Genomic DNA, 9,054 nt, shown 5'->3' on the forward strand with positions numbered 1-9,054 from the left:
AAGCCTGGGGCAATGACAGAACCAGTCCTTTTGCCCCAAACAAATCTGATTGTCCTTCCTCTCCTTTTCCCATTTATCAGGTTATCCCAATATGCTACTTAAATTAGACTGAAGGCCACACACACCCAGTGGAACTCAGGCACCCTGCTCAGGAATCACTCTGGAGGTGCTTGGAGTCAGCTGCATGTAAGGCTAGCACCTTAAACCCTGACGTAGTAGCTCTTCAGCCACCATCCCAATACAGATACGTATGTTCTGACCACTTTGAATCTACCAGCATCGTCCAAAGGTGGACAATGAACTCATTACACAACTCCCGGGTAAGTGGGGAGGAGTCACAAGTGGGACATCAAGGCACGAAAAGCACTTCATATGTGATGCTATGTATCACATCACAGTATGTATCCTATGCTCTGCCGTAGAAAGCCAGCGCATCACATTCCAATTAATGTGTTACACAAGCCCACGCACCTTCTAGTGACAGTAGTGGTTTGTGATTGATGATCACCTTCCCAACACACTACCTTCGGGGATAAGCACAAACCACAGCATTAGAACCTGGCACACAGGATGGTACAGACACTCCCAAAAAGAAAGCGTTTGCTGACCATTTTGAGTAATTCTGAGCAATCAAAATAAGATGCTGGAGTAATGGTACAGTGGTTAGGTTGTTTGCCGAGCATGTAACCAATCTGGGATCCATCTCAGGCACCACCTCTGGTCCCCCAAGTTCTGCCTAAAGTGATCCCTGAACACAGAGCTCAGAATAATCCCTAAACACCACCGGGTGTGGGAAAGAAAGGAAAGGAGAGAAAAAAGGATGGATGGTTGGTTGTAAGGTTGGTTCAAGTTCCTCAACCTAAAACTGATTAGCTCTTTGCTATCCCCACATTTTTTTAAAAACAGCTTTTCTGAAGTAGTATTTTATTAAAGTATGGTATGGTATGGTACGGTACGGTACAGCATGGATGGCATACACTAAAAAGCTCTATTAGTCTCAACTGTACAGTTTGATTGTTTTTTTACTGTATGTATGTAACTGACCTGTGTAACTCCCTCCAAAACCAGGATGAAAAAGCCTCTCAATGATCTCAAAGTCTTGCTGTCCCCCAATGCCAGTCATTCCTGCCCCTGACAGTGCCAAGCAGCAGATCTGTAGTGGGTTCTGAAGCCAGAGAACCAAGCCGTGAACAGAAATTCTTTCACATCTGGGTTTTTCTGCCCAATGTGACTACGACATTTATCCAAGTGGCTTTCAGGAGCTTGTTCTGTTTTCCAGCTTAGCACTCCTTTTTATAAATATACTCCCGGCTATCCATCTATTCATCTGTCAGCAGATGTCTCAACCAGAACTGCGGGGGAGGGGGAAGTTAAGAACAAAGGTAAGGGCCTGCAGCAGTAGTAGAGGGAGCTGGGCTCTGGCCTTGCACATAGCTGACTCAGGACAGGGTCCCCCCAAGCCTGCTAGGAGTGAACCCTGAATACTCAGAGCAAGCCCTAAGCACAGTCTAGTGTGGCCCCAAAACAAAACAAGGCCTGTGTTAGGTTGAATTCTCACAAGGCTGGAGTACCAGCTTTGCACAAAGGAGCCCTAGACTCAGTTCCCAGAACAGTATGGTCCCAGGACCAAAATAGCTCCAGAGCATCACTAGTATGAGTCCCAATCCCCCCACCACCCCAAAAGAAAAAAAAAAAAAACGCCCTCCTTATACACCTTGGACAAATACCCGGAGCTGAGCTTTTGGAATTGAAGAATGAGTTAAGTATTTGAAAAATAGCTGTTGGGGCTGGAGGAAGACTAAAAAGGCCGAGCACAGACTTCACAAGCAGGGGACCTGGTTCAACCCCCAGGCTATACTGTTGGGTATAGCCCCTGACTTCCTTTGGGTGTGGCCCCAAAATAAACAAAAAAGAAGCCAGTTCCTATGGGCTGGGGGTGGGAGTGGAAGGCTCAGTGGCAGCAGGGTTTATCTCCAGCACTGCCCCACACAGCTGGGCTGCAGGAGTGGCACTGCTCGCCGGGGATCCCCAAAACCATATCATGGTGCAAGCCACATGCACTGCAACTACACCAGCAGACCCCAACGAGTGGCACAACCAAACACCATTTTGGATGTGTACCAGCACGACAGCTGAGGGGGGCAGCTCGGGCCACAGCAAACACCAGAAACAGAGAAGGAAAGGGAGCAGGGCAGGAAAGGGCATCTTTATAAGAAGCTGCAGAACCTTTTCTATGGGCCTCAGGACATTTTGACAGTTCCCTCAGTGACAGTCTGTGCAAGGTCCAGCAGGGATGGGATGGACGGCCTCAACCACAGGCCATGAAACCACCAGTTCTGTGCGCCCTTCACTTAAGTGCTCTCCAAGGCCCAAGGGAAGCCCATCTACCACTAGGTCACAGGATTTATCCTGCTTGGGCTTCTTTGGGCTTCATGAAAGTGCAGCTACAATTTCTATCAAATTTGACAATTTTATTTTTTCTGATTTTGAGGCTATATCCAGTAGTGCTCAGGGCTTACACCTGGCCCTGTCCTCAGTGACCACTCCCTGCCAGTGCTCAGAGGACTACATATGGTGGCCAGGACTGAACCTGGGTCACTGGAAGCTAAGCAAGAGTCTTGCACTATATTTACTATCTTGGTGGTCCAACTCTGGAATTCTGCATCACCTTTTCTCCCTAATTTCTTGCCTCACTTCCTCTTGTGGGGAAAATTGGCACCTTCACAGGTCAATCTCTGATCTGTTTTTCCATGGGTGCTTCAGTTTGGATACACTCTTACTCCACCCTCTTCTAGATTATTGCAATTTTCTTGAATCTCATCAAGATAATTCCTCACTTGAGCTGTAATTTAACATATGTTGTGTTATAAATTCAACATCTGTTGTGTTACAAAGTTATATAAGTCATATAAAAGATAAATGTTTTATAAAAATCTTCCATTTCTGTTATGCACATTTTCCTGGTAGATCACTATGCATATTTTCTTTGTTTAATTTTGTTTTGGGGTCATAGCCAGTGGTCCTCAGGGGTTACACCTGGCTCTTTATTTGGGATGCCAGGAATCAAACCCAGGTCAACCTTGTGCAAGCCAAGCCTCAATTTTCTGAACTACTGCTCCAGCCCCCAATCACCGTGCATATTTCTGATGATAATATGGCTCACTGGATTTACCTGTGTTCCTTCTCAGGGGCTGTGGAAATTTGTTCCACAAGTTCAGGGTAATAAAGTCAGGGCCTCTTTTTAAACTTTTGAGGGATGGGCAGTTAATTCTGGCCCAGCTGGTAATGGCTAATTTTGGGAGGCTCCTACTGAATGCCTAGGAGCTGAGCAGGTATTTAACTTTCTCCTTGGGCTGGAAAAATGGACCAGGCTAAAGGTATTTGCTTAGCATAAGACCGATGCAGAGTCAACCCCAAGCACTACATATGGCCCCCTGAAACCCACCCCCAAAGGTTGATCCCTGAACCAGAAGTAATCCCTGAGCACTGTCAAGTGTGGCCCCAAGGGGCCGGGAAGGTGGCGCTAGAGGTAAGGTGTCTGCCTTGCCATCGCTATCGTAGGACGGACCTCGGTTCGATCCCCCAGCGTCCCATATGGTCCCCCCAAGCCAGGGGCGATTTCTGAGCACATAGCCAGGAGTAACTCCTGAGCGTCAAACGGGTGTGGCCCAAAAACCAAAAGAAAAAAAAAGGTGGCCCCAAAACAAGATGAAACCCTCCCAATCCTGGCACCTGGCAAACATTCTGTTTAAAGCTCCTAAGTCAGTCCTGGCAGGTCCTGCAGAGACACAACACCCATTTCTGGGCTTTTTGGTTCTCTCCTATTGCCCTCTTTGCCCACTGAACCCACAGCCCTGTCTGCTGTGCTTTATCTGACTCGCCTCTTCCACTCAGCAAGACCAGAATGCTCCATGGGGCTCAATGTGCAAACAACATTATCAAGAATGCAAACAGGAGGGATTCCTGAGTTCATTTCCCAGAAAGTAACGACAGTAATAATACTAATTGTATGGGTCCGGAGAGAGGACAGCAGTTCAGGCAAAGGCCTTGCATGTACCCAACCCAGGTTCAATTTTCAGCACCAAAAGGTCTCCTTTGGTGAAAAAATGGGCATTGACCCAGATGGCTCAGGGTAGCTCTAGCACCGGATCCCCCAGATGATTCAATGCTGCACCAGATCCTCAAGCCCTCTACTGGTTGAGAATCACAACCAGGTTCCTAGCTAGGATGCTCTATAAATATAAAACTACAACTACTTAGGAGCTAGTGAAATAAATGAAATAGCTCCAGGGGCTGAGTACATGCTGCAAGTGCAGGAGCCCAGGTTTGATCCCCAGGTACTGGACAGTCCCCTGAAGCAGCCCTGAGTAATGCTAGGTGTGGTCCCACACCTCCCCTCCCTCCCTCCCTCAAAAGACACAATTTTGGGAAAGGCAGTGTGGCATTGTTGATCAAGATCATAAATCAGAAAAAACATGCACATCTCTTAGTCCAGCTATTCCAACTTTAATAACGTCAAATACACATAGGTATAAATATGAAATTATTTTTAATTGGTTGAGATTATTTCAGGAGTGGACTGAAATGGTAGCCCAGTGGTAGGGCATTTGCCTTGCATGCAGCTGACCCAGAACAGACACGGGTTCCATCCCCAGCATCCCATATGGTCCCCCGAGCCAGGAGCAATTTCTGAGTGCAGAGCCAGGAGGAACCCCTAAACGCCACTGGGTGTAGCGAAAAAACAAAAACAAAAAATAAACAAAGATTATTTCAGGAGTACAGAAGAAATGTTTTTATTTTTCATACACCTATTTCCTAAATTTGTAAGTCAGCACATGTCAGCACCAAGAAAATAACAAAAATACATACGTTCCTGAAGACCATCTCTCAGCCCTGAAGATTTGTGGAAAGGCAGGGGAAGAGAGACAGAACCAAGAACCAAGAACCTGGGAAGAGGGAGCTCCCATATAGCGGGGGTTGGGGGAATAATTGATCAAGGCTGGTTATGGGAAATCAGTCAGAGAAAACCCAACTGCCAGCATCAGAGGCTCAACTCCCTTGCCAGGGCATGGCATCCTGCTGTCTCCTCCCATTTCTGCAGGGGCATCATCGAGTGCCAACTAGAGAACTGCCTTGCGGTATCCAGGAGCCTGCCCTACCATTCGGTCTCGACACTGGATGAGCTAGCTCATGGGCCTCCTAAAGTCCTCAATACTCTCAACACTCAGTCAGATCCATCCGCAAATGCAAACATTCTATAAGAAGATACCTAAATGCGCCCTTATCATTTCCAAGAAATCTCATAGTACCATCAGTTCTATCATGCAGAATAATTTAGGGGTAGGGACCAGAGAGAGGCTTGGGCCACAACTGGTAGTGCCCAGATGCTATTCCTGGCTCTGTGCTCAAGGGCCACATGCCATGCCAGGGATTCCAACTAGGGAATTCCCTTGGTCCCACTACTATCTCTGGTGCCAGAATGATTTTCATTTATGAAATTTAGAAACCTTAAATAGACCATAGCATGTTTTTTATATACTTTCCATGGCAGGTGACAAAGTTTATGGAAAACAAAAGTAAAACTAGGGACCGGAGAAATAGTATAGTATAGTGCATGAAGCACACTTGGGTTTGATCTTTGGCATCACATATGGTCTCCCAAACACAACCAGGAGTAATTCCTAAGTGCAGACTCAGGGGGTGACTTCTGAACACCCTGGGTGTGGCCCAAAAAGAAAAATATGAGAGAGGAAGCCAAGCAGAAAACAAAACACAATCCAGATAATTGCTTACTCCAGAAATACAATCTTGAGTTTATGCAGGACAGACTCTGGAGTGTTTTTAATGTCCCTTGTACTGTACCAAGAGCAGATGGCATGGTGACCAGGTAAAAACCTGATTCACTCACTAAACATCCTGCACGTTTTCTGCAACTCCAAACATCAATTCCACACGATAGGACAGTGAACACACACACTTTAGTCCTGCAGCTTTCTTGGAAATAAAACACAAACCTGCCGATCTTCAGCCACTCACCTCCATGGAGCCCAGCCCTCTCCTCCTTCACAACCAACAGACCTCACTCCAACCACCCTGAGTCCCCTCCCGCCTGGGTTCACACCCTCTGTGAGGGAGTAAACTTCTCTCCTCCAGCTTAAACCGACTCAAACTCCCCTTAACCAACCTCCTAGCCAATGCTCCAGCCAGGTCCTTCAAGGCCCTGCTTGCAGGGCAGGTGGAGTGGGAAGGGCAGGAGTAGACAGTGGCAGCAATAGAAAATGGGGGGGGGGGGAGGAGCAGTGGTAGGTCATAAGGGGTAAAATTATGCCAAGACATAGGAGCACAAATCCAAGCAAAATCAAGTCCCACTTTTAAATGCTCTATTTTGTCTGCCTGCAATGAACATGCTGCTTACCCATAAAAGATTTCAATAGCTCTTTTTTCAAAATAGGAAGAGGAAAGAAAGGAAAACCTGGGGATCAAAGAGAATAGAGGAGTTAAGCACTAGTAAACTCCAATAGGATCCCTGGTACTACCAAGTGTGACCCCTGAGCACAGAGCTGAGAGTAATCCTTGAGCACAGTTGAACGTGGCCCAATATCCACTCCTATCACACACATACGAAGAAGGGAAAACCTGGACCCAAACCTCTGAAACTCTTTCTCTACCACATCACCCACTCTCCAAGCTGGGGACTGTTTACTTGGCACCAACAATCTAAATAGAAATAAAATAGTTGACTCCAAAGGCCAGAGAATGAGGAGCTGGAGTAGTGTATGCAGGGGACCCAGGTTTGATCCCCCAAGAACTGAGCCAAAAAAATACCTTTCTGGATTCCCCAGATTAGCCTGCTTCTCTGCAATGGGCAACTCAGCAGGGCCCACTCCACTCGCCTGCCCGGACCCACGACCTTTCCTCCTCTGCACCCAGGGCTCCTAACACTGGACTTCCCTTTCTTTGGTCATTCGTAACAGGGAATATCGGGGTACTAGTGACTCATCCAGATGCAGCCAGGCACGGTCACTACGCGAGACACAAGATATAGCTGGAAACGCACCAAGCTCAAAGCTGGGGATGGATGTGGCTCAGGGGACAAGTGTATATGCCTGGCATACAGGCAGACCACGTTCCATCCTGAAATGGTGTGGCTGTATCATTGCCTCCAGGGAGCATCGTGTCGTACAAAAGCATAATAACAAAGAACCAAAGTTTTATTTTCCACAATTCATCAATCCAGAAAGTTTGAGATTGTGTTGACAGATTATACAATCATTCTAATCATTCTAAAGATGTACTTAAGTGTACTGCAAACTCACACAGTAATGTCCCACTCCAACCAACTTTCCACTTGCAAAGAATCTTGTTTGAGAGTCTAGACTAGAGAGATTAAGAAGACTGTCTTGCATATGGCCCACTCCAGTTCAATCCCCATCATGGCACCCGATATGTTCCCCTAAGCACATCAGGAATGATCCCGAGTACAGAGCCAGCTACCCTCAGTAACACTGGGTATTTCCCTAAAATCTCTCCCTCCTGAATGAGACCGTTTCATAACCAAGACTGTAGTTTGAAATGTTTAGCTCCAAAGGTAACTCCTGTTAATCCTAAATTTTAAATCGACTAGGCTAAATGCCTGCTGCTAACCATATCTACTATACTTTAAAAGGCCAGAGCAATAGGACATCAGGTCGCGTATTCGCCTTCCTTGTAGCTGACCAGGGTTTGATCCCCAGCATTCCATATCCAACACCATCGCTTGATGTGGCCCCAAACTCAAAAATAAATAAATAACTGAAGGGGAAATTTAACACAAATTATCTTTGAACTAACATGGCATAAAATGATTCCACATCCATGGGACCAGAGCAATAGCGCAGTGTTAGGGTGTTTGCATGCCTTGCATGCAGCTGACCCAGGACAGACCTTGGTTTGATCCCTGGCGTCCATATGGTCCCCCAAAGCCAGGAGCAATTTCTGAGCGCATAGCCAGGAGTAACCCCTGAGCATCACCAGGTGTGGCCCAAAAACCAAAAACCAAAAAAAATGATTCCACATCCTGCTGATAGATCAAAATAGGCTGAAGAGGGACTAGTGTGAACTTAAAAGGATTTATAGGCAGGAGCCCTGAGTTTGAGCCCAGGACCACATGGTTCCATACACACACACTAGAATGGACAGAACAACAAAAGACACCCAGGACATACTGAGGGAGAGAAGAGAATCTATCACTAAGCAGACTCAAGCGCAAAACCAGAGTGAATTTGAGGTGGAAAGACCATGAGATTCCCTGAAACAGGTTTCTTCTGGCATTCTGGTTCTACTCTACATTCCTCAGAATTCTTTCGCAAGCTGTGGAGATCATCACAGGAGGGAATTTTTGGAGCCCAGCAATAAACTAGGCAAGACAAACCACCAAAGATCCCAAGGTTAGAACTCCAGAACCGGAAAAACAGCAGGCTTTGCAAGTCGGATGACCATCTCCACAGAGCTCTCAGCATATGCTCTGGTCTGCTTCCCAGCTTGGATTCTTTCTACTTTATTCAGGTCCTGCTTACAAGGTACATGGAGAGGAAGGAGAATTCAGAACAGGAAGACAGGCTCAAGGCGCCAGATTCTAGCCTGAGCGGCCGCCCGCAATTCACTGTGATGGCTCACGAGCTGCTCCAAGGCCCCCAAAACACTCCCTGGAATCTTCCTGGAAACCTTTAAAATAGGTCTGGCCACCACTGCCATACAGTAAAAGAGGTCCCGAGTACTGACTCAACTGAGTACTGACTCAGGCAGCTCTCCTCAGATAGGGCTGGGCAGGGCAGGTGGGTGGGAACTGGCCAACAGCAGAGGATGGAGGATATCATGGCCAGACCTGAACTAACCACTTTGAATGCATCACGGAGGACAAGGGCAAGGCAGGTCACCAATCTCCTCCTAGCAATGCTTCGAAGGTCACAGCACCAGAGAAGAGATTGGGAAAGCCAAGCCCCATGTCTGTGCCTCTTCAAGACTACGCAGGTGCCCCTACTCCCTTCAGTTGAGAACACAGAGAATCTGATTGGT

Source organism: Suncus etruscus, chromosome 5 (genome assembly GCF_024139225.1).
Source record: "Suncus etruscus isolate mSunEtr1 chromosome 5, mSunEtr1.pri.cur, whole genome shotgun sequence".
Classification (NCBI taxonomy): domain Eukaryota; kingdom Metazoa; phylum Chordata; class Mammalia; order Eulipotyphla; family Soricidae; genus Suncus; species Suncus etruscus.